The sequence below is a fragment of the Phasianus colchicus genome, chromosome 8, assembly GCF_987193195.1.
Source record: "Phasianus colchicus chromosome 8, bPhaCol1.hap1.1, whole genome shotgun sequence".
Lineage (NCBI taxonomy): Eukaryota > Metazoa > Chordata > Aves > Galliformes > Phasianidae > Phasianus > Phasianus colchicus.
Window position 1 is genome coordinate 7,224,147 of NC_143443.1, and position 25,892 is coordinate 7,250,038.

The following is a 25,892-nucleotide window of genomic DNA, read 5'->3' on the forward strand; positions in this document are numbered from 1 at the left end:
CTTACCTTGTTTGTACCTGTTTGACTGGTCACACAGACCTTCAGCATCTCTGCTGTTTATACGTTTCTCATCTTCATGTAATGCTGCCTGAATTCGTAGGCAGCCTCTCTGGGACCTAATTCTCCTCTCAGACGTCCATCAAGGCACGGCAGATTTCATGTCAAGTGGAGGCTGCTGGGGAAGCTCGCCGACTCGATGCAAAGCTGGTATCGCAACTTCTTCCTACGCCCTTGTGTTCCCTTTGCCTTCCAGTACAATTGGATTTTCTACTGCTGGTCAGATGCAGCCTGTAAGTAAGTCAATAGGAAAGTGAGGGAGACAGCCTATTTTCCTGCCACTATTGACAGTTCATCAACTCAGCACCCCGAGAGGCTGCACTGTCCCCAGACGTTCGGTAAAGTTGCCTTCAGGATTATTTCTGTTCTCATCATCAAACCCCTTTATCTTATCAACCTATTAGCAATTGGATACTTTGCTTTATGTTCGGGTACGTTCCCAGAGAAAGAACAAGTTATAAAAGTGCCTCTCGGACTAACATCAAATGTATTTCTTGATGAATTGCAGCCCGGTAGACTACGTGGAAGGTTTTGAAAAGTGAAGTCTATAAAGCTTTTCGATAAAATAATGCTGTAATGTACTTTTCTCTCCAAGGATAGCAAATATAATAGAGCAATACCTATAACTGACTGGAACTTGTGTTTGTCAGTTGGCGATTCTGTTTTCAAGCCTGTTTGTTTTTTTTTTCCAGGGATCTCAAAACCCCACTTTGATAATGATGGACCGTCACTGAGACAAGTCCTCTTCAATCCAGCAGCTTCCATTAGCCTCAAGCGTAAAGCGGAGCCCACCGAAAGCATCGTCTCTAAATGGTAATCCCTAAATGGTGGCCTTCCTTTTTAAACATAGCTCACCAAAGTCTGCAGTCCACAATAATTAATAGTGAGTAGTTGCCTAAAAAACCTGCTGGCTCTTGTGCAAGGACACAGAAATACACTTGAAATCTATTTTCTCGTTGACTGCATTTGCAGATTGGTTGAGAGGGTGTCTGATGAAACGCACGGTTTTTTTGGGCACATGAACTGAAAGTGCATAAACCCAGAAACCGATCAGCTGTTAGCAGGGGCACTGACCACAGAGTTGTAGTGCTCCTCTGCGTTCCCAGGGGATGGGATTTATAAGGTCACCTCTGCCCCCCAGGGAAGCGCAGAATGAATCAAGGCAAACTTCACCCACAACCTTTGCTCCTAGACTTGGCTGCTTTCAGGACTGCGTCCCAAGTTTTAATCGTTTCTAACCAGAAACGATTAAACCAGCGTTCACCTTTTCTCAAATGTGGCTGGAGAAATGAATTTCCTGCAGTGAAGAACTTAGCAAATAACTTCAAAAGCGTAACTAAAACTACTGATTTTTAAGAAGGTGGAGTTTCCAAGCAACTAGAGGCAAGCTGAAACTTCATTTAGGAACCAACAGCAATGACCATTCTTATGCATAGGAAGTTAAATGTTGTTTGGTAACTCGAAACAGGTTAAGTCCTTTGAGATTCACATTTGCAAGGTACCCTCAGTCCAGAGGCTCAGCACTGTGGGAGACATCAATAAAAAATAAAATCGTGCAGGCACTGAAGAAGTTTGCTCAGCACATTGTAATACAAGGGAAAATTCAATTATATAAATTTAGGTAAACGGCAAACAAACAATGAAAGAGAAAAGGTCATAATGAAATCAGACACTTTTGCAAATATGGAACAGTAATTCCCTTAAGTATGATGTTCTAAAAGCAGTTGCTTTGCGGAACGCATTAATGTCATCTAATAGCTTTTTAATTTTTATTCTGCTTGCATACTGTAGCAGTAAAGTAAAAATTGTAGAAAAATAGAACTGTGTTTAAAACTGTGTGTGTGTGTGTGAGTGTTGAAGAAGGGGGTGGGGGAATCACAGATTTTTCTCCTCAAAGTACTGTGCTTCACTTACCAGGAGTAGAGAGAATATGCTTCTATCTATAGACCCTCTGTAGAATCGAGAGGTTAAATCACTAGAAGACCCCTTTCTTGAAGTGGTCGAGTTGCAATCCTCCAGAGACTCCAGACAGATGGTTTTTTGCTCAAACGCAGACGCACGGAGTGCCACGGTGTCATTTTTGCAACCCTTGATGTAAAGTGTACTAGATCAACAAGACAGTTATGGGAGGATTAAGCAAACAACCAGACAAAACCTCCCAAAATGCGACAAGTCATATGCTAAGCCAGGACAAACCAATTAAGAGCTTTTGAAAGCAATTTCAGGTTTTGGACTTTAAAAATCGATAAGATGAGCCAGCAAGGGAAGCTTTAGAGTAGTTCAGCATTATCATTTGTGATGACCAGGAAAAAAGGAGAGACTGTTTAAAAAAAAAGGGAGGAGCGCTCTGCCAAGGTCTACTTGGAAACAGAAGAAAAGAACAGAAGAAAGAACTTGGAACAGAAGAAAGTACGTACTTACATACTCAAAATTATTGGCAAAAGCTTTCTACTCTGCAGTCTTTCAGATGTTGCCGATGTTCTTCCAGAGCTGCACAGAAATTCTAATCAGAGGGAAAGTCACATCAAACCAAAAAGGAAGAAGATCCTTGAAAAGATGAAGCCCTAAAACAGTTGACATCTTTTCTCCTGTTTGCCATTTCTTTGCTTTCTCCATAAAAAAACAGTTCCAAAGAAGCAACGTCTTGGTGAAATTCATCTACTGACTTTGTACTGAGCCGGTACAAATAAATGGGGAGAATTTTCTACTTAATATGCTGAGATAGATAGCAGAGCCTCGGAGTAACTCACTCAGTGTGGAGGAGAATTTTTTTAGCTGTACTTCTGCATTTAGGCCATTGAACTACTGTTTTGTTTGTTTGTTTTCTTTGTGAGTCTACTAATAAAAAATGATATATAACCTTACGTATGCTGTAGGAAACGGGAAAGAAGAAAGTGGCAGCTAAAACTATCAGCCTGAAGTTTATGGATGCGGATAGGGAACTGACATTAAAGGCTATTACATGGTACAGTACCGTTATTACTTCAAATTATTGCTTTTTTGATTGCTGCATTTAATGACGGTAACACGCCGCTTTGAAGTTTGTATGAATAATCCCACCAACGAGGGTTGGCTTGTGCTTTCAACATTTGGCTAAGCACTTACTCATAGGGTCTGTGCATGTTACGCTCAAGCGTGAGACGCAATTAAACTGGTCAGTTTAAAATACGAACCGCTTCCAGGAACTCATTCATGTTTTAGTTTACGCCTGTGTCTGCTGGAAATACTGAAGTAGGTGTGGCTAAATTCATGTAAAAATGCAGTCCCCATTTGCAGTATTGCAGATGTTACATACTAATAGTAATGTACATAAACCTCAAAAACACTGTGATTGTAGTAATACGGCTTAGAAGGTAGATAGAAAGTGGAATGAGAGGAGAAATAGTTCCCAAAAATCCCTAGCTTTTTTTTCTTAGTTGGGATACCAGATAGTCTCAATGAGCACTAAAACATAGCTAGGGAATGTACTTACCTATGACCTCTCTGAGTCCTCCTACGTACACTAATTAACCACGCTTGTAACGTAGGCTTCGGTTGTTTTACTTATTGTTGGAAACAATCGAAAAAACACCATTTGAAGGCTGTTCCCATGCCTTCCTCGGAGGAAAGTCTGGCAATAAAGTCAGTGGACATCAGCCAGTCCATCGGTCATTCTCAAATCTTATTTTAATATTTCTTTTTGTCTGCTTTGGGAAGTTCCGATGAAGGTTCCACAACAATGGCAACCTCATCTTTGATCTGTTAGAAAGCGGCATGCAAAATAGCACAAAAATGTATGAAGTGTTTATTGCCAGCTAAGCTGTACTGTTAGAGGACTCAGCACATTTTGTTAATGTACAGAAAGGCAAAACTAAAAGAATGACAGCATTCCCTCCTTATCATATGGCTTAGTTTGGAGGGACCTTAAAGATGCCTACCTTCCAACCCCATGTAACGGACAGCAACCTGACTCTGCTCTTTTCCAGGCCTAAGTTCCCCAAGATCACCAACTCAACCACGGCTTGGTGACCACAGCTCAGACTATCGCCAGCCTTAATCCCTTTAAAGATCCCTTCTGCATTGGTGAGATCAGGTGCAGTAATACTTCACTCCTGTTTGGTCCGTCCGATACGCGAACCAGAAAGTTATCGTCGATGGACTCCAAGAGTCTCCTGGATTGCTTGCAGCTCTGGACGCTTCTGTTGGAAAATCCCCATGTTTGCTGATTTTTATAAACAGTGAAAGAATAGCTCTGGCGATTACGGTCGGAAGTCTTCACGCTGTGGTCAAAAGAGTGATTTTCAGGCTTGCTGTTTAGCTCGTCAGTCATCAACCCAATTTGGAGAGCAGCCTTGCGATAATTTATTCTGTAACCACCAAAATCACAGCACTAAAGACCAGAAAGCTCAGGGGGAGGAGCTCATCAAAGTCGCAGTGTTCAGTTGAATTTGAATTTCTTTAGAGTGGGTCACTGATGATTACAAATTATTTTGTAGGAACAGATCATTGAAAGAGAACTGTTAAAAACCAGTTCATTTTAGAGGTTAAGATGTGACTCGTCGTTTTAATTTGATTGGTAGTCTTCAAAGAGGCAACATTTTAATTTAAGGGTCAACTTGTTCTGAAAGGCTAACCGATCGTGTAATCTAGATAAGCGTCAATCTAAATAGGATAAAGATGGCCACACATAATTGAAGTATTCAAAGGCACCTTTGTCAGCTCACTGCAGGATTTCGGGATACTAAAGGAACACTCACTGAAGCAAACAGTTTAAAAGATCTATCATTAGTATGGGTACTGAATTCTACTTTATACTAAGAAATTTTTACATAATCATCCCTATGTGACGAGAATTTGTAAAACAGATTAGCAAGGTTTGATTATCTCTACTTGAGAAGACTTGAAATGTTCCATGTTAAATTTGCAAGTTTAATTCTATTAGTTTTTTACATCTCTTTTGCTTCCCATGGTTCCTTCTCTACTAATGTCACTAAATAAAGCGTAGCAGTTCACGTAGTCCCATCTTTTAACTAAACACCGAGAAAGTTGGCATGCTAGTGAAGAATGTTTTAGAAGTTCTGTGGTTTTTTTTTTTTTTTTTTTTCATTTCATTGTCATTACAAAGTCTTTTTAGGTACTTTGCAAGTAAGTACCTTACTGTAATGTAAATTTCTTTTTTTTTTTTTTTTTTTTCCTTGTTATTTTAGTCAGAAAGCAAGAGTTTTCTTGGGAAAAAAAAAAAAAAAAGAGCACAGAACTTACCATCTCGAGCTTCAATGGTCTGAAAAACAGAACCTTATTTACCTCTTCACGCCAGTGAATCATTGCTGACCAAATGCCCCCATCATATAAGTTCATCTACTATCATATTTATATACTATTTGCCACATATACTCTCTCCATCTTTAAGTAGCATTCGATTCTGTCGACTTATTTTATATGAATTACATAGTTTACCATTCTCCCGAATGCTAAGTTCTTAAAATTTTCAGAGAGGACTCATTAATAAATCCCCAGGAAAATTTAGAGTGAACTGAGCAAGGACACATGGGAATCTTATCAGGAGCCTGAGCTCCCAATACACACGTAAAGGAAAGCCAGCATGAATGCTTTTTACTGATCAGCAGATCTACTTGGATGCTCACCTGACGTTCTTCAAAAACCTACCTCCAGGGTGCTTAGTATGTGGATCTCTTACATCACCTGACAATTCAGACATCGGTAAAGAGAGAATTCTCATATTCGTGTACAGACCTGCTAGGGTTGCACTTCAGTCATTTGCCCAGAAATGAGAAACAGACCTCTTAAGTGAACGACAAGCTCGTTCTTCACCACGGTGGAATAAAAGGCAGGAAGACATAAAATGGTATATGAAGATTAACATTTCCAAATGGCGTGAACAAAACTCTCGGCGAGTTAGAAGTAATTTCCTTCTTGGCATTCAATAATTGCACTAGAAGTTATTTTAAGACTACATCCTAAGGTAGGAACCCTGACGTCATTTTTTTTTCCCAAAAATAGATCATTTGAAAAGTGGACAATCAAATAATAAGTGACAGAACACTAGTTCATCGTGGAAAGCAGATATACACTCCCACACTGGAGTAAAGTTTCAGGGTTGCTTCTTTGAAGAACAGGGCGGTTTTGTGAGGAAGGAGAGAAGGGCAACTTGCATTAGGGCTAGATACTTTATGCGACCGCTAGCCTTCAAACCCACCTCTCACGAGCACGGAGGCAAATGGGAAGGAGTCTGCATATCCTGGGACAAATGACCCAGGATATGATATCCAGGAACGGTATCCACAGCAAGCCCCATCTGATGCTACGGATGGCAGCTGATGACCTGAGAGGGAAAGAAGGATTATCTTCAATTATCAAAACACAAGGTGATACCATAATGAAATCACCGTCAGCAAAGCGGTAACTTTGAGGTTACCTGATATCTTCCCCATAGTTTCCTACTTTTTCTTTTCAAGCAAGGAAGAGGAGATAATCTTTACAGGAGACATACGGTACTTTTTTGATTAGTTCTAGTAAGCTCATTTTTTGCGGCCGAGTAAGATGAATCAACAACAGTTAGCTCCCTGAGGTGGGTCTCGGTTTTCTTCCATGCAAATGGAGAATTTTCCATTCTTCAGCGAGGCAGCAGCACATAAATAAAACCAGCTTTCCATAAATTAGAATAACATTCTATGTTTACACGTAACGCTGACAAAACCACTCAGGACCAGACAGACTCAAATTCAAGCTAAACACTGCTCACCCAATCACTCCCCTCTTTCTTGTAGGCTGGCGCTGTGACTTCGAAAGAGGAACAGGCCACGGTAGGCTTGAAAACTCAGGTAAAGTAGGCAGACTAAATATAGCCCGTATGACAATATTGACCAGAAGTCTGCCCAAGCCTAATCTTATATTTAACAAACGGATTTGTGTGAGCATGATCCGGAAGCGAGGTCTGTGGGAGAGATGGTGGCGTGGCTCTCACTAGGCCAACTCATACCATTTGAAAGCACACAAAAAAATGCTTTGTTAAGGAGTCCTTCTCCAGATCTGAAAGCTCTTTTCCAAGTGAGTCGAGGCTGAAACCTGAGTCTGCTCCGGTTGTGCTTTGTTCAGCTTCCTACCAATGGAACCTCAAGGATCATCAAGCTCCAACCCCCCTGCCACATGCAGGGCCACCAACCTCCATATGTAATACTAGATCAGGCAGCCCAGGGCCCCATCCGACCTGGCCTTGAACACCTCCAGGGACGGGGCATCCACAACCTCTCTGGGCAGCCGTTCCAGCACCTCACCACTCTCTTGGTAAAGAACTTCCCATTTTGATTCGGAGGTAAGTCTAATCACGACAGGTTTGATTCACTGTAAATTAAAGGTACACAGTGCAAATGAAATATTATAATAGTACCTGCTCCTTTCCCTACTGCTCTTTTGGGACCTTCCATAATCTGGGCATACAGTTGATAGAGCAAAATCTGTTACATTGAAGGGTTCACATTAATAATTAAGGTCACTGAGATAAAAATAACTACAGTTGTACAACCGAGCTCTTTAAGTTAGTAAGATTTATAGTGAGAATTATTAACTCTAACAGCTATTTCATCTCCAAGCAATGTCCATGAAATAGGATGACCTCTTATCTATTACCTGTTGATTTTACAGCATCTATGAGTTCCAGATTGATGCGTTTCAGACTCAGGCCAATTTCATCGCATATTCTATTTACAATACACTTCTTCTTTCCTCAGATGATTGTTTTCCCGGGAAGAAAAAAAGTCTGGCATTTATGGCATGAGAACTGGAAGAACCTTAGAACGTTTTCAGCTAACTACGGCGGTTATCAAAAACAGTTACACTGGGTTTATAGGGGCTGGAGGGAGGAACGAAGCACTGGCTGTAGCAATCCAACACATTTTCAGTGGTAAATATTGCATTGTGCAGTAGCGGATTCATTTAATGCACGATAAGACTCCCGTGATCGAAATCACAGGAGACATCACGGGAACGTTTGCTTAGAAAGGAATGAAATTCATAGAACAACTTTAGTTTATAAAGTCTGCAACCAGAGAAAATAGCCTGAACATGCACTCAGCCTCCAAAACACTTCCTGACTTTCAAGGAGCCTTCCTCTCTTGTGGACATTGATGCCTAGGTTGCTCCATGGCAACCTCTGTCAAAACAAAGATCCTTTTCTGTTTTGGACCTTAAAGAAACACCTGGACTTTCCGCTCCAGCTCAACACCAGGCAGCTCCGAGGGCCGCTACAGTCCTACGGCAATCTGACTGAAGGATGCTAAGCCAGATGAGTGTCGAAGAGAAAAGATTACTTAAAATACGTGCTAGGGTGGATGACAGAGCGTACAGAGAAACTGGAACCACCTTGCTATTTTCTCCCCTTAGAATATTGCTCTCACAACACCTATGAAAGTCGAAATGCACTGTAAGAACAAATCAGTCATACTGCGGTTGAACGCTTTAAAATAAAATTGACTACTAAAACGATCCGGTCTCTCTCTTTCTCCTGTAATATCCTTATTTCTCCTCTGAGATCCACAAATCACATCTCCCACCGATTTACTTACTCAGACACTCCACTGAAGTACAAAATCGTTAATTGGAGCATTATCTGATCCTTTGTAGCCCTTGAGTAAAATTTTGCTGACTTTCCTGTTAAAGCGCTTCAAATGACAGAGACGTTGCTATATTTCTCCATGAAGTAATTAATGGTGCTAAATTTTGCGCTAGCATCATTAAACCTTGTGACTAAAACTCAGTTGAGATTACTGAGGCTTTTTGTATTTCTTGTACATTAATGACTTAATGATTTCCGTAGGAGCGGATATATCGGCCTGAATCCCTCCGCAGGTGGAACGGTCTCACAATAAGTCCAGGCAGGATTTCTTTGCTGTTAAATAGCGAAAACTGGAAACAAACAAACAACGATGCTGGAAAACAAATACGTCTGAGCAGAATCCATACAGCAGCGTTAATTTTCATACAAGTAAGGGTTGAAACAGTCCTTGCGTCAGCTCTGCCACAATGCAGCTCCAGCTCAGCTTATGTCAGCGGTGCCCGAAACCAACTGTATTTCATAGCTGTATCATATCTTTAACACGCTAAGTTAGTAAGCCCATCCTACCTACATCAAGGAAATGTTCGTGATACAAACCCACAATAGGACAGACTAAAGACTGTACTGAACAGAAAAAGATGCTACCAACGTTTATCACTCATAACAGTGTGAGAAGTATAAGCTGGCCATGAAAACTAAAAAAGAAAAAACAACAAAGCCCAACCCAAACCCTACCACAAGGTCAGGACAGCACGAACGCTAATTGTATATACACGCGGCTAAGCACACATCACCGATACATCTTCAGCAGGGGTAGAACAACTCCTTCCGAGCTACTCCATCGGGACCACAGCTTGCTTGGAAATCTTGGACGCTGATCCGCGATGCCCTTGTGATCACATTTTTCCTTGCGTGCTTGCTGAAGGTGATGACCCAATGCAGCTGACTAATGACATTAGTAAAAGAAAAAAATCGGCAATTTCTAGATCATCCCATTTCGGCCACCAGCTCCGAGTACAACTGCTTCCACAGATTCTCTTTTTCTACTTTTTTTTTTTTTTTTTTTTTTAAATAATACTCCTGTCAAAACACCTGTGTATCACATACTCTATAACAAAAGCATCCGGTAATTCCAACCTGGAAGAGCAGCATTAATATTATTTTCAGGTACAGCTCCCTGGTGTGGATATAGCCTAGCATTTTTCACACACACCTGTGTTTAGTCTATTGTGAATTTATTAAAGCGCTTTAATAAATTACTTACGTTTTAAAGTTCCGGTTACCTGGTGGTAGCTCCTGCTGGCTTTTGACTGACTTTTACCTTTGTGAGCGCCTTCATTTCCACAATAGTTCTTTTCTTTCTAAGCAGCAAACAGTAATTTTTACCATCCACACCAGCGGTTATGATTTTATGCGCTGATGATAGCCTGCTTTATTTTAAACCACACCGTTGCTCCATTAAGTATAAAGCCACAGAGCATTTTGGATTGCTGATTACTTCTCCGAAAGAGCATCGCAGCCTCAAAGAATTCTCTCTTCCTAAGAGAGGAGTAAAATCTGCATAATTTGTATTTCATGACAAGGCAACAGCTCAGACTCGGAATTACAAGTGTTATACCGTGACGCATGTCAGCAATGGCAGCGCAGTGCAGGGTGGTTATTTAACAAAGCTAAGTTAATTTGTAGCTGTCAGTCACATTTGCCAGATTTGCTTAGATTCCGAAATTTATTGACAAGCTATAATAACTGACATTTAAATTGTCTGTTCTCGTAGAAGCAAACATGAAGCAAGCAGCTAAAATATGACATTTAGTTCTAAACCCTGCTGCAAATAGAGAAGAGATGAGGGGACGTAATTTGCCGCTTTTGTAATTCTTCCATTTAAAGGGATTTTCTCAAAAGGCCCAACAACTTTTTCAAGTATCACCTGAAGATCTTAAATTTGGCACCTCCTGAAATATTTGTATCTATTTCTTAAATTTCTTGAATGCATTTTTATTTTATTCTGGCAGACAAGTGCAAAAAGGTACATTCACAGTATCACAGAATCGCAGAATGGCCTGGGTTGAAAAGGACCACAATCGTCGTTTAGTTTCAACCCCCCGCTACGTGCAGGATCGCCAACCAGCAGACCAGGCTGCCCGGAGCCACGTCCAGCCTGGCCTTGAACGCCTCCGGGGATGGGGCATCCACAACCTCCTTGGGCAACCTGTTCCAGTGCATCACCACCCTCTGTGTGAAAAACTTCCTCCTAATATCTAACCTAAACCTCCCCTGGCTCAGTTTAAGACCGTTCCCCCTTGTCCTATCACTATCCACCCTCTTAAACAGCCATTCATCCCCCTCCCTCGCACCTACACTAAGGGCCCGTCCCAGTCCTACCTGGCAGGCAGCGGGTAGAAGACTGAGGGGTCTTGGCAGCACCGTGTTCACTGCCACGGGGAGTTTGGGCTTCTTGCGTCCCATCTCCCCTGCCTGTATGACCGCCCCGATGCTCACCCACAGCTCCAAGTTCTTCCCCTCTTCCAGCAGCAAGTGTAGGAGGGCAGAGCGCACACGCCTTGAGCCAGCTCCATGCCAGAAAATGGAGTCGGCCATAAGTACCTCAGCCACTTCTGTGCTGTGGGAGACAGGCAACTGGCACAGGCTGCCTGTTGCATCTCCTCCTTGGAGACTTTCAGCAGCCACGTGGACGTGGCCCTGGACCCCTGCTCTGCCTGCCCCTGCTGAAGCCAGAGGGCCCTGCCAGCCTCAGTTGTGCTGTGATTTTGTGAAAAGATGATCCCGAGACTGCATCAAGGGCATCTATACTATTAAACAGTAACAGTAATGCTATAAGCATGTTACGCAGCAAACACAGAAAAGCCAGAAACACCCAAGCTCTGCATTGCTCAATGTCAAACACACCTCATAACAGAGGAACAGCCTGATGACAGCACACCGTCTGATGCGCAAACCTCAGGCCCTCACCATCTTCAGAAACGCCAAGACCAGATGGAAGCAACACGTTCCTTTCCCATTTTAACATTAATGCTTCAACACAAGACAGACCAATACACCATGTTAGAAGTCTCGCCTTCCGTACAGACTCCGTTACAAAAGTCTGAATGTGAGCATTTATATAAGTAGCAGGTATTACCAGTCTGAAGGGTCTGGCACAGAGGTTCACCTCAGATGCAGCCCCAGAAGCTCATGTGCAGAACTGAACTCCACCGCCTGAACAACGGTCTCACACGTCTGTGAAAATAAATGAAACAATTTGCAGGAACAAGGCGTTCTTCCTGGATTCCGGACGTTCAGCTTTCATCAGAGCCTCACACTGTATTACACACAGGCCTAAGGAAAAGAGTCAGACTATATGTTCCGGGGAAAATTCTGAAATTACTGCTGGGAGGTGGGCAGGCCGATGTTCCGCATGATGCCGGGACAGCTCTGCGAGGGGGCTTGCTCTTTCCGTTCCTGTTGTCATAGCTGCCAGCGGATAAAATCAGCCCCTTTAGCAGACTGCTTTTAGCTGAGTCTCCACTTCAGACGCGGGGTTAAATCCTCCCCTGCGACAAGAGAGTGTTTTCCTTCCAGCTGTGTGATTGGGCCGGTGCAGGTACGCTCACTCAGCAGAGGACCGGGGCGGTGATTGCAGAAATCACAACCAGCACAGAGCCCTTCAATCCGCTATTGTGTCAGAACACAAAGAGCACAACTAGCACCTGGCTGCCTTCAAACCTACAAATCATACAGATATATTTTTTTTTCTTTCAAGTAATGGTCACATTTTAGAAAAGCAACATCTGATGCTTTAAGTCCTCCGCTGGCCCCCTAACGGTGACCGACCAGAACATGAGAGCATCCTTGGCTTCCCTTCGGGCCTTTAAATGCTCCAGCTGGTCACTAGCCACTCAGTAAAAAGACCTCGGTGTGACACGTTTGTACACAATACGGATCCCACAGGTTCTCTATCCTCACAGCACTAGTTAGGCAAGTGTTCCTTCCACGTATTGGCTGCGCCCTGCCTTTCAGGCAACGTATATACATATATTTTCTCTTATTGCCAGCTTCTCTGACTTCTATTTTTAATATTCAGTTAACTTTGTAGAAAGTAATTATATTCTGCTCATTCTACACCAGCTGGTATTTACTTCATCCTCCATCAGGCATCAACAGAGCATGGGGCTGCAAGACAGAAATATTACTCTGGCAAGCATAAATATTTCATTTTTCACACCACAAATGTGTTGATGATTTATTAATTAGCCTAAAGGCCTGCTGCTTCTGCATAGCTGAGTAGCAAAATAACTCAGCTACGACGACTGAGAAAGCCTATGGCTCGCATCCCACTGGAAAGCTCTGACCAGCAGCACGTCTGAAGGCTAAAAAACATTTCCAATGGGCCAAGACCAAAATTACCAAGATAAATCTTGGCTGTTACCAGCTTCGGAGGAACGCCTTGTCGAATTCCAAGCGGCAGCTCCACGCTGGCTGCTGGCTCTGCAAGGGAACCTGCCCGGCGCTGTTAGACTTTCTCAGCAGAGCAGATACTCTGAGCAGTCACAAAACTCGTGCGAGCCAATAAAAGCAAGAAACCGAGCAACGGTGCATGATTTGGTGGCGTTCATCACTCCGGTCCCAGGTTGGCAACCATAGCTGTCTTTTTGCTTAAAAAAAACAAAAACACAAAACGAAACAAAAAATCATGAATCTCTCTTTTCAGAATGCTGCTGGCCTCGGCAGGAGAGCAGCCAGCAGGCTAGAAGTCATGATCCCCCCACCAGGCACCCGGAGACAGCAGCACGCGTGCTACCCCACGGAGGGGCTGAGCACACAGTGTGAAGAGCGGGGAGGGTGCTGGTCATCCCACCTTGAGATGAGAAGGAAAAAGGGTCAAGAAGTGCGGTGTAGAATCACCCACAGGGGTCACAGAGAAGACAGAGCCCAAGAAACTAAAGAGGCTGAACGGCCTGATGGTGGGAGGCGTTTGGAGCTCAGCTAGATGACCCCCCGGGCAGCAAATTGGGCTATTTAACCCGCCCGTTGGTCCCCCCGATCTACACTGCTCAGTGATCTGTTGTTTCGGAGAACTTAGCAGTAATTGCTATTTATATAGCCTACTTAATAATGGATGTTATTTGATGTTTGTATCATAATGCTTTGACCCTATTTCCAAAAATTACTCTCTTTTGTTTATCTGCAAAGAAATCTCCTTTACGCTCCTGAAAGTGACACGATCGAAACAGCGGCCGTTCCAGACTAGGGGAGCATTTCAGTGCGAGGTTCTCTAAACTTACCTTCAGTCCAGTTTGCCTGACTCCTTCTAGCAGCTGCTGTCCAATGTTACTTCATATGTAACGAACATTACAAATACAAATATAAGACTTCAGTTTCTTACACGTTAATAATGCGGGGGTTGTTATTATTAACATTAATATTCAGCAAATAAGCGTAGCTTTGCGAAGTTTTCAATTTGTATAACGATGGATGTACACGTTAGTACAACTGTGACCGTGAATGCTTTTTAGACGGACAGATGCCCATCTAACTCCGAACCAAGCGATAGCATCGCCTCATCTACTTGTACGAGAAGACACTGAAGGCCCAATTCCCAAGACAGAAATCTTCGTTTTCTTTTGCTTTGTCTGGCAGTTCTGTGCACAATGAAGATACGTAACAGGAGCTGTTAATACGAGGGAAGAGGTAATAAAAAGTTTCCTGCTTTTTTCCCTGAGAAATCCCAGACTTCTCATTTCAAGCTGCTACACAAAGATGTCTGAGATCTCACACATTGAAGAGATCACCACATTTTCTGCCGATGTTATACAAACGAGCCAGAAGGAAATCAGCATAAGGCACAGGTTTGTTTGCTTACTTTTATCTCAAACTGTCAATAAAATATTATAACCTGCATCCGAGAAACGTGTCTCTGCTGCACTGATGCAGTATTTGGCTCACCGCTTCTAGGCAACCCCCAGCCCACGATGCACTCCCAAATGGCAGGCGCAGCGGGAATTACCCGATGAGCAGCTTTGCCGCTCCTGCTGTTCCTTCGTTGCCTTGTGCCCTCACAGAACTTTGCTTAAGCCAAGGATGTGAAGTTATTAATTGTCGCCATGCTGACTCCTCTGGCTGTCTTGAGCTTATGTCCCTTATTACAATATATAATGCATCGCAGCAGTGAAATGGGGCACCATAGCAACAAGGGCATGTGGAAGCTGGCTATTAAACCAGAAAGGTAGGTGTGACAGAGGGCCCGGGGTTTGTCAATAATTCATTCTTTATGGCAAGAGCAAATTGATAAAAGGCATTTAGAAAGAGGTAAATCTATTCTTTCTCTGTGATCACGTAACGCATCCTTCATGAAGATGTGAACTAACACCTCTAATAAGAGGTAAAGGACACACAATTCAGAGGCCGATCACTCCGATCTCCATTTCCTTACTCCCCCCCACAAATCAAAGTGAAATACTGTCCTTGATGACAAGGCAGGATGAGAAGCTTCCCAGAAAACGAGGGACCAGAGAGCAACGCTAGAGGCACAGCCCCACTTGGCACACAGCGTGACTCTGCTCCAGCTGCACGGGGCTGGCCAGGGGCACGGGGCCTGATGCGCTCCTTCCCCCACAGTCACCCAGCGACCTGCAACCACCCTTACAGGCTGCGAGACAGACACATCTACGTTCATGGTACAGATGGGTTCTTGTCGTCTCCTTGTAACTATTTAGCCTGGTTCAGGAAACAACTGCTAATTCTCCACAGACGGAAAACCCTCAGCCTATACGGAACTGCAGAATAGGGATTCAGGGTTCGGTGGCTTTGTTTGGAGAGCAACTAAGCCAGCCTGCCTTTCTCCTCTCATTAAAACGTGCTGCAAAGAGGTACGGCTAACGAGCAGAAAGACGGGAGCTGCAGGGCAGACACGCCGGTGCAGCAGCAACACAACCCGGGGACGGCGAGCAGCAGCCCCGGGTGGCACCTACGCAGCTCATCTCTGCAGCCCCACAGCCACTGCAGGCTCCCACAGCTTCTGCTGAGAGTCGGTGCTCTTCCTAAAGTCCACCGAGCCTGGCGGCAAAAGCGTGTCATGCTTTTCACAAGCAAACAGCACGACTGTCCAGATTATCAACCTGGCAAATGAACCGAAACACACCTTCCGCTTCTCTCTTAAGCAGCGAGGTATGTTTTCCTGTACTTTTCGAGATTTACAGCAAAACCTCTCCATTCTGGGTAGCTGTGCATCCTCTCGCTGTGTCTATATGAATAGTAAGGTAAAAGCTATCAAGAATAACAAAACAGCAGACGTGAATCTGGTAAACTTCAGTAATGACATCAGAAATCTTTCACGGCGATCAGAATGAACCAAGCCTACAAACAAGAGGGGAGTCAACTCTTCGAAAGGATAGATGACGGCAGGACAAAGGGAAATAAATTTTAAGTTGAGGAAGGGAGGCTTTAGGTAGGATGTCAGGGAGAAGTTCTTTACACAGAGAGCGGTGAGGAGCTGGAACGGCTGCCCAGAGAGGTTGTGGATGCCCCGTCCCTAGAGGTGTTCAAGGCCAGGTCGGATGGGGCCCTGGGCAGCCTGGTCTAGCATTAAATGAGGAGGTTGGTGGCCCTGCACGCGGCAGGAGGTTGGAGATTCATGATCCTTGAGGTCCCTTCTAACCCAAGCCATTCTATGATTCTATCCAGAGAGAGAAAAAATCCTCCGTTCTTCTCTATCTAAAAAGGGGAAAAAAAAAAAGAAAAAGGAAAAAAAAAAAAAAAGACAAAAACAGTTTCCAGGATACCGGTGTCATCAGCAGTCAGGACAAACATGCTCGTTCTGTTCATCAGCCTTTGTGAGAGCAAAAGAACCTAACAACTCGGAAACATCCGATAGCCAAGCTTACTGCTTATTGCAGCCAGATCCGCTGTCTTGCAGAAATGAATTAACCATGAGTAGTGCTGCTGAAAATAATGGAAAGATTTATTTAGATCGACAAATGGTATCATGGAAGAAGATAGCCTAAGTTAACAGCAAATAATGAAAAGTAGAGTAAAAAGCAAAAATACTGAAATAAATGAAAAAATCATGGCTATGCGCCAGGAGAACTTTGTAGACAGAAAATAGCAATAAAGTTTGCTGTTGTTGACAGCAGATCTACAGCTCTTCATTAGGATATTAAAAGGGAAGTTGGTGCAAGAATAAAAAAAAAAAAGAGAATGTAAAGTTTAAGAATGAAGGCTTTCATCAAACATTTGGGAACAGAAGCTTTGGCTATCATGTGTTTCTTTTGCTATTTAGAGTGGTGTCTATTACCCAGCAAAATCTAATAGTCTTTCTGAGGTGATGCTGCCAGTGGTGGCTTTTCACTGCGGTCCCTTCCCGTTCGTTAGTTAGTGTTTAATAACACATTTCTACCTTTTTATTGAAACAAAGGGCAGTAAAAGCACATTAGAAATAATGTTTAATCAAAATATAAGCAAGCACGAATAACTGGTCACAAATTTCACAATCCCTAAGCGAAGAAGAAAACAAAATGCCGCACTTTGTCACCTAGCAAGGCCTGCGTGTGAAGCAGAGGGAGCCAGACGTCCCACACGTGTGCCGGTGGGAGCTAGGGTCTTCCCTTCAGCCCAAGCACTCCTTAGCAATCTTATTATTTCCTACAAGGGCCAATGGCACCGGTTTCTCCACAAACATAATCCTTCCTTATCGGAGATAGCTGGAGATCCTACAGCTACAGTGCAGTCCACAAAGGAGAGCTGCAGACATGCGTGGCTCAGACCTTACGCTACCAAAGGACTCTTCTCCGGAGTACAGAGGCACCCAAAACTGAACACAGTACTTGAGGCGAGGCGTCGCCAGCGCCCAGTACGGGAGCAGGATTACTTCCCTGGGCCTGCTTAGCACACCATTCCTGATACAAGCCAGGACGCCGTTGACCTTCTCGGCCACCTGGGCCAAGTTTTAGTTTCGGGCAGTAGCTCGTACAAGCATTTAACTCCCATGTATCCCCCGAGACCTTCTCATTCCGACTGCGGAGTGGGAGGGACTCTTTTCAACCCATCCTTTGTGTGCGATTGTAACTCAAAGTTTGGTTCCTCCTGTCTTCCGCCCATCAGACAATCACATAAGTGACGCGAGGCGTTTTGCGAGATTCCGGTGAAGAGCCCTCTCAAAGAACTATGAAGTCCTTTCACACCATCCTTCAGCCGGTTCAAAACTGGAAGTTCCTCGTGGCACCGATTTGGAAGGGAAGTTCTTTGGAAGGGCGTCACGTCAGATGCAAAGCGATCTGTTTGAATTCGGCACAATTATTTAATTTATTAAATGAATTCCACAGCAAGGCGAGGAGAAGCGCATAACAAACTTTAATTGAAAGTGCAATTTAAGACCCGAATTCAGATCTAGAGTCCGCACGTCTAACTGTCAGGGTCCGCGGCCGCCGCTAACGAGGCAACGACTTCCAGGTGCGGCGGGGCCGGGGCCAACCGGGCACAGCTGCGCCTCGTCGGCAGCCCGGGGCGGGTCCGCCCAAACGCCTTTTAAGCTCCGCCGGAGGCCGCAGGAAGCTACGAGAGCCGTCAGGGTTCACAGCTCGCGGGAGCCGGAGCCGACTCTGATCCTTCGTCCGGTCCTAGCGCCGCTGATGCTGCTTTTCGAGTGAGAGCTTTGGAATCCGTGTAATTCCGTGTAACGTTCTCGTTGCGTTGTTTTGTTTCAGGCTGCAGCGCGATGTCTCGCGGGGAGCATCGGCCCGGACCGGTGAGCCGTTCGGGGCCGTCCGCCCGCAGCGGGAGGCCGCCGGGTTCTCGCCGCGGGGCTCCCGCCGGCTTCTCGGAGCCGTCGTAGAGTCGCCGCCCGGCTGCCGCGCCCTCCGAGTCCTGGCGCAGCCCAGGGCTATATAGTAAGGGCTTCAGTTCCTCCCGCTCTCGTCGTTGGGAGCGAGAGGGACGGGGCCGTATTCCTGCAGCCTCGTTGCTGCTGGGGTAAGAAGCGACGCAAAGGGCTGCTGGAACAAGTTTTCTCTTATTGCAGGCTGAGCGAGGGCTGCGGCCGAACGTCTTCTCGTCCCGAACCGGCGAGACGGTGGAAGCGGTGAGTGTTTGGGAGTCGCTGGTAAACTCTCTCCTCTTGAGCTTCGCGGAGAGCCGCCGCTCGGCGGCATCTGTTTGTTGGGGTTCGGCACGGCGCTGTCGCCGGATTCCCACGCGGCCTTTTTAGAAGAGCCAGGGCGGGGCCGCCACCGAACCGCCCGAGACCGACCGCGACCCGGGGCGGCCTCGGCCCCCCGGAAGGGTTTTGCGGACGCTTCAGCCTCTCCCTCTTCCAGCGGTGGGAAGGAGCAGGATGAGGCTATATATTTCTATTCCACCCCCCTCCTTCTTCCCCTGCCGTATGTAATTTCAGGGGCGCGATCTCGTTCCCGTCGTGGAGATGCAGTGGGACAGCTTGCGTGACTGAACGCTGATGTGGACGGCGTGCTCTTTGTAGAAGAGACAGACAGGTGAGGCGGTGGCGTCGCTCTTCCGGAGAGCGGACCGGAATGTATGGAGCTCTGACTTCCAGGAAAGAGTAACTGGGGGTGCAGTGGCGTGGGAGGCTCAAGACACAGTAAACGTGGGTAAATCACTGGGTGCGTAGGTTACAGATGAGGAAGCTGATAAGATGTTCTGCACGCAGCTGATAATAACCTCACATCTGTGGACACGAGTTGTCACAGCAGACTTGAACCATCCTGCTGCCAGTTGATAGCAAAGCAGAGCTGCCAGGTATAATTCATTCCAGGATGTTCCTGTAGGTGTCAAAGATGAAATTTCTGACAGAGGCAACGGAGGAGCTGATGAGGAGAGCGGTGCTGCTGGATCTCGCCCTCTGTACGGAGGAAGGGCCAGCGGGGGACGCGAAGACCGGGGCAGCCACAAGCGCACCAGGAGACCTGCACGGGCCAATGAGGAGGTCACAGGTAAGCCTGAAGAGGAAAGGTAGGGTTAAGGCCCCCTTAGCATCGCCTTTGGGGAGGAAGGTAAAGGCTAACTGAAAATTCCAGGTTTGCCAACAGCAAAGCAGTGACTAGAGAACGCGTGGGCCTGCTGTTATTGGGGCCCCCACCTCGTAAAATAGGGGATGTGAGAAGGAAGAGGTGCCAGGTAACCTCTCTGCTTTCTCTGCTTCAGCAGTGGCTGGGAATATCAGATGAAAGAGTCTTTGAGGGGGAATGACTTCCCTTTGAGGGCGGAGGAGCTGTTCAAAAATCATGTAGGTGAAACTGATGCCTATGTGCGCTGAGGGAGCTGGCAGAAGCGACTGCCAAAGAGCTCTCTATCGTTCTTTTTACTCTCCTAGATGAAGGTTGCCTGAGGACCGCCGGAGAGCCAACGTCACCGCAGTCTTGAGAAAGAGCAAGAAGGATGGCCTGCGCAACTGTAGGTTGGCAGTCTCACCTCCCTCCCTGGCACAGTGATGGGACAGCTCGTTCTAGATGTTACCTTCTCTTCCAGTTGCTCAGAGATATTTGTAAGGAGCAGCCACGGTGGATTCAGCAAGGGGAAGCGATGTCAGACTGAGCTGGTAGGTAACTTTTTGCGTTGCGATTATGCGATCAGATGAGAGAAATGCAGTGGATATTGTGGGGTGGTGGGATATCACATCTGTCAGTACCTAAATGCAGGAGTGTAGTTGATGGTGATGGGTTTCTTTGGAGGTGTGTGGTGGTGGAAGTTTCTAGATAGTTTCTACAAGAACAGGAAGAATGATTTCACTGCGGGAGGGATGAAATAAGCTGCTTGGAGAGGTTGCAGAGTCTCCTTGTCTGGGAATCTTCAAGTTGCGTCTGGATGATCTTACAGGGTGAGTGCCACAGCAGAGCATTCAGCAGCGAGGATCAGCCTGGAGTTGCGAGCCCTCTGACCGGTCTGCCCTGCGTTGCCTCAAGCGTTTTGCAGAGTTGTTGCTGCAGGTTCAGAGCGGGCATTCTCTTGGTGGGACTCTGGAGTGAGGTGAGCAGTGTCCTTGAGTCCCTGAACAGCGTGTGGTGCCCCTGGGTGACAGAACTCCTTTTGCGTGAGAAGGTGATGGCACCTCCATTCTCCAGGGGTAGGCTTGAGGGAGGGTGCCAAGTGCTGCCTGCAGGAGTTGGTGCTTTGTTCCCTCAGGTGCTGTTGCAGCTGGTGTCCCCACCCTGGATTGGTGTGTGCTGCAGGGCTCTGAGGCTGTTTTGGTTTCCTTTGAGGGGGTGGTTGAAGTTGGCTGTGTGTGCTGGTGTTAACTGGTTTGTTGGAGGGGGAAAGGAGTGCTGACACTGGCTACAAGTGCCAGTGTTGGCCCTCCTTTCCCCCTTGGCTTGGGGCTGCTGGGTGGGGTGTGCGCTATCTCAGAGAGATTATTTTTTTAGGGTGGGAGGGTTGGGTGCAGGTCAGTAACGGAAATTTTTTGGTCGCTGGCTGGGGGGTGGCAGCCCTGGGAGGGACTGAGTCCCTCCGGGCTCCCCCCTCGGTGGGGGGGTGAGGGGGCAGCCCTGGGAGGGACTGAGTCCCTCCGGGCTCCCCCCTCGGTGGGGGGGTGAGGGGGCAGCCCTGGGAGGGACTGAGTCCCTCCGGGCTCCCCCCTCGGTGGGGGGGTGAGGGGGCAGCCCTGGGAGGGACTGAGTCCCTCCGGGCTCCCCCCTCGGTGGGGGGGTGAGGGGGCAGCCCTGGGAGGGACTGAGTCCCTCCGGGCTCCCCCCTCGGTGGGGGGGTGAGGGGGCAGCCCTGGGAGGGACTGAGTCCCTCCGGGCTCCCCCCTCGGTGGGGGGGTGAGGGGGCAGCCCTGGGAGGGACTGAGTCCCTCCGGGCTCCCCCCTCGGTGGGGGGGTGAGGGGGCAGCCCTGGGAGGGACTGAGTCCCTCCGGGCTCCCCCCTCGGTGGGGGGGTGAGGGGGCAGCCCTGGGAGGGACTGAGTCCCTCCGGGCTCCCCCCTCGGTGGGGGGGTGAGGGGGCAGCCCTGGGAGGGACTGAGTCCCTCCGGGCTCCCCCCTCGGTGGGGGGGTGAGGGGGCAGCCCTGGGAGGGACTGAGTCCCTCCGGGCTCCCCCCTCGGTGGGGGGGTGAGGGGGCAGCCCTGGGAGGGACTGAGTCCCTCCGGGCTCCCCCCTCGGTGGGGGGGTGAGGGGGCAGCCCTGGGAGGGACTGAGTCCCTCCGGGCTCCCCCCTCGGTGGGGGGGTGAGGGGGCAGCCCTGGGAGGGACTGAGTCCCTCCGGGCTCCCCCCTCGGTGGGGGGGTGAGGGGGCAGCCCTGGGAGGGACTGAGTCCCTCCGGGCTCCCCCCTCGGTGGGGGGGGCGAGGGGGGGAGCCCCTCCCTGGGGAGGGGGTCTCTTCTGTGGGGCCTGGAGTGGCTCCTGTGTGGTGGTGGCTGCTTTGTGGTGTTGCTCCTGGTACTGAAGGCAGGAGATAGGGTGTGGAGGAGCTGGGTCCTGCTGAAGAAGAAAACTCAGTTTGTTTATTTCCCTTTTTAAAAGGATTTGGATAAGTGGCTGGAGGTAAAATGCACCTGTGGTGTATGTGTCTTGTCTGCTATGGATTTATGGTATGGTTTACAGTATCAACAAGCTAAATAGGCTGAGATGACTAGGAAGGAGTTAAACCTTAATCACACAGAAATAGCTTAATACATTTACATAAAGTGTTATCAGATGGCTCTCACAAAAGAAGCTTTCACAACCATTTCCATTTTTAGTTTTCCTAGTATACTTTTTTCCCCCCCAAAATAAGATGGCAACTGAGTTGGAGAATAGAGCAGCAGCTTTCCTTCTTCCTAGCTGTGCCTCCTGTAAAGTGTGCTGCATTAAATTGCCAGACAGACAACTTAATATCTAAACTTGAATAGTGAAAAGCTAGGTTTCCCTTACTTAGATGTTGGTTGCTTTACCTTCTTGCTTAAGTAAAGCTGTGGAGAAGATCTTTTAGATATAGTCCTGTTCTTATTTCAGCAGGTGTCCTCAAAAAATTGGTAATGAGGTTTGCTTCTGTGGGGTGGGAAGCAGGTGATGATGTATGCCTTTTTGCAGAAGAATTAATGGCTTATGATGGCCTTTAAGGAAGGCTGCGTCTGCTGCGGGTGCAAATGCTCTGCGTTGCGTGTGGGAACTGGCGTGCCTATGAATATCCGCGCTAAAATGGAACGGCTAAGCTTAGGTAACTCAAATTTTTGTGGCCAAGTGGATGTCTGTCTGTCTCTGACTTCAAAACAACAGTAAATCCTCACTTACCGCAAAAAAGCTGAGGCTGTACTATCTATTTCTGTGCTCAGGCCTCGTTCCCTTGCTGCTGATGTTATTTACCTTGGGGAGACAAAAAGGAAGAAAAATCCCTTAAGCAAAAATCCCTTAAGCAATCAACTATTTAACACTGCATGTTCTGAAAAAAAGTGAGACTGAAATCATTACCAAATATTTTACAAGTTATCTCCTGCAAAAGTACAGTGTGTCAGGCTTGCTCTACTCAGTAAATAAAATAACTGATTATGTTGCCATTGTTTGTCCTGTTGCAGAAAATTCTGGAGATGAGCATTTCTTGAGCTCACAGGTATGGGTGCTGTCCCAAGAGCGCTGTGGCGATGACTGTCCTGCCAAAAAAATTTCTGCTTTCCATTTGTAAGGTAAGTTCACTGAGAACTCTCTCTTTTCTTGCTCGGTAACCTGAGCTAGTGCTTCCATTAGAAACCCTTTGTATTGAGTCTTGGTAAGTTAGTTTCTGTAAACATTCATCCCATGCTGAGGCTGAATTCTTCTACTGCTAGCTATACTAATACATCCTGATCTACATTGAGCTTTGCAATAAAAGCGGTGGAACTGCTGTTGGGCTTTTGCGTTAGACATCTGTGTGTGGTATGCTGCAATGTATTGCAGCCTAGTTTATGTAAGAGTCTGCAATTACTAATGGCTTCATTTTCAATCTGTTAATGACCCGGTTCTGCTGCTGTTCAAGTGCAACATGAAGGTAATTCAAGATAGAAAAATGGAGTTCACTGAGTTAGACTCGATACTAACGTGATGCTACTTTCGTAATAACTTCAGTGGAAGTTCTGATGAGTTCTTAGGTTATTTTAATCGTGAGATCAAGATGTTGGTGGGTGAACTCCTTCCAAAGAATGGAATGGAGGCTTATTTTCCATAGGGATGATTAAAATGTATATTACTGAGATGAGAGGAAAAGTTTATGAAGAAACAAGTACGGATTCACTGAGATGCCTGTTTCTTTTTGTTTATAGAATTGAAAAGCATACTGGATCAGAAGGGCCTTGCAGCTCCTATCTCTGGGTGAAACTGCCCCAACTGTGGCTGAGACGACTGGCACCCTAACGCTTTGAGAACTGTCAGTGCTGGCTGTAACTCCTACCTCAGAGAAGCCTGTTCTGATATTTCACCCCCCTGTCTGGAGAGAGATATTTCTTCGGTTTATGCTGGAGTGCCCTGAACTGCTCACCATCAGGCTGTACTGCTGCTGTGGAGCTGAGTGGGATGATCCCTTCCCGGGCTGGTAGCGGTGGGCCTGAGGTGCCCCGGGAGGTAGTCAGCCCTCTGATAGGGCTAGGACACAATTTATCTCGTTGTCAACTGTGGCACCCAGGTTACTTTTCCTGGGGCAGTTCTCTGGCCTCGTCCCCCTGGCTGTAGCTGGCCTCCCTCAGGTGTGGGCTGCTGTCAAGCTTTGCGTGGCTGGCAATTGTGGGTAGAGATGAGGCTGCAGAGCCCTTCTACCCCAGTGCACGGCTCCTCCTAATGTATCATAATCAGTAAACTTACTTAATACATACTTGACTCTTGTGTCCTGATTGCTTATAGCAATACCAAAGAAAACTATGCTCCCCTAGAATCTGACTGGCGCCTGTCTCATAGCCTCTCACGACCTCATTTATTCTAACAAATGCTTGGAGCCTCTTCTGTACGGGGCAAGTTGGGGCTTAGCTCCTTGTTTGTCTAAAGAGGTACAACTAGGATGGGCTGTTTGCTGGCACGGGATTTAGTTTCTAGATCCCCTTACCTGACAAGAATTTTCCTTACCTTCTCAAAGAGATAACGCGTGCTTGGAACTAGATCGCAGGCAAAGATGTCTCGCTTCTGTAATGCAGATGCTTCCTCGTGTGCTGGGATGATGCGGTGGGGTGATGAACTGGTAGGAACGGTTCAACAGAAGAGACGGCAGTTACTGAATCAGAATATTAGACAGTTGAAGTTAATGGAAACATCCTTCTACTGGGAATAACATCTGTAATACCAGATCTGTATACATGAAATCTGTAATAAACTCATAGCTACAAATAAATGTTTTCTCCCACCCAAAGGTGGATATTTTTAACTGCTACAATCCTAGTCACATTACTATTCAGGATATCTGCATACTATCTTACCACTACTATCCAGAATGGCTGAGCGAGAAGCTTAAAACCCCTTTCAGTGGTTTAAAGCACGTTTCCTGGGTGCCCGCGTTCGGAAGGACTTCTGCTGTACATACCGGTCTTCCTAATGTCTTCCATTACAAACAGTTATAAACTCTTTACCCTCGCTTTAGCCGGGGGTAAACTGTAGAGTGTGTTCCTCCATCAGTAAAGAAAAAAAGGATTTTCATTCTCATACTTATTTTTATGACAATCAGAAACAAAAGCAGTAATCCTTAATTCACGTGAGCTTCGCAACAAAAAGCAGCATCTGACCACGAGCAATTTCAAAAAATGACCTTTGCGCTGTCCTTGCTTCTATAGAGCACCAATCCCTCCTCGCGCAGGAGGAAGATCTTTTTCTACTTTCTGTGCTTGCCTGTGGTAGTTGCATCTGTCCAAATCTCACTTCCGCATCAACTCAGGATAGCGAGAAGATAAATCCCACCCCTAACCTACACAATGAATGTCAAATTAAGGGGATTTTTTTACTTGAAAAAACAAAAACAAAACTCTGCAAGAACAATAGGAAGTCTTTTAAACTCCTTTACCTGATTTACCCTCTCAGTAGTTCGTAGGTTCTTAAGTATTCAATGCAACAAAAAAAAATCAGCTGTAGAAGAAAGAAAAGTAAGAGAAGAGCAAGGTTTCAGATTTCACCTTCCTAAGTGCACTGAGACAGGCACAAGGAGAAATTGTCACAAAAAGAAAAAAGCACGTGCATCCGAAGTCCCTGGCTCACAAAACAACTCTGCAAAGGAGGGATCTCCTGAAAGAATCCTTCCTCTGTGGCAGTCAGCCCTTAAATGGGGTCTAAGAGGAGTAGAGCCTGGCTCCACCCCTTCCCACAATTGAATTGCCTTCACCTGTCTCACAGGCCTGACCTGGTCTCTCCCAG

General features: G+C 46.4%; 2 protein-coding genes and 1 long non-coding RNA gene across 21 annotated transcripts in view; 2 read left to right on the forward strand and 1 right to left on the reverse strand.

The window, feature by feature from the left end:
* Positions 1 to 5,201, forward strand: part of LOC149917000 (uncharacterized) — a 96,727-nt gene extending 91,526 nt beyond the window's left edge. For 3 of the 4 annotated variants that reach the window (XR_016468663.1, XR_016468662.1, XR_016468664.1), the window contains 3 exons: positions 100 to 289; positions 749 to 869; positions 2,933 to 5,201. The gene's annotated coding sequence lies outside the window, so the exon portion shown is untranslated. Of the gene's footprint in view, positions 1 to 99; positions 290 to 748; positions 870 to 2,932 lie in introns of those variants that run through there. The other variant, XM_090144812.1, reaches the window with a different exon arrangement.
* LOC149917001 (uncharacterized) overlaps positions 1 to 25,892 on the reverse strand; it is a 515,322-nt gene that overhangs the window by 5,227 nt on the left and 484,203 nt on the right. The window contains exons 8-11 of one of the 3 annotated variants that reach the window (XR_016468657.1): positions 24,621 to 24,729; positions 22,827 to 22,898; positions 6,253 to 6,378; positions 199 to 287 (exon numbers count right to left, since the gene is read on the reverse strand). The gene's annotated coding sequence lies outside the window, so the exon portion shown is untranslated. Of the gene's footprint in view, positions 1 to 5; positions 288 to 1,970; positions 2,316 to 6,252; positions 6,379 to 22,826; positions 22,899 to 24,620; positions 24,766 to 25,892 lie in introns of those variants that run through there. The other 2 variants (XR_016468656.1, XR_016468659.1) reach the window with 2 other exon arrangements.
* LOC116234792 (uncharacterized) lies at positions 18,171 to 24,915 on the forward strand. 14 transcript variants are annotated; one of them, XR_016468672.1, is made up of 12 exons: positions 18,171 to 18,488; positions 18,620 to 18,679; positions 18,992 to 19,547; positions 19,759 to 19,840; positions 19,928 to 20,007; positions 20,083 to 20,152; positions 20,431 to 20,580; positions 20,737 to 20,770; positions 22,077 to 22,144; positions 22,656 to 22,752; positions 23,108 to 23,215; positions 23,828 to 24,915. It is a non-coding gene; the product is annotated as an uncharacterized LOC116234792 (long non-coding RNA). The 14 variants fall into 14 exon arrangements; XR_016468667.1 differs by having other exon boundaries at positions 22,077 to 22,752; XR_016468668.1 differs by lacking the exon at positions 20,737 to 20,770 and having other exon boundaries at positions 22,626 to 22,752.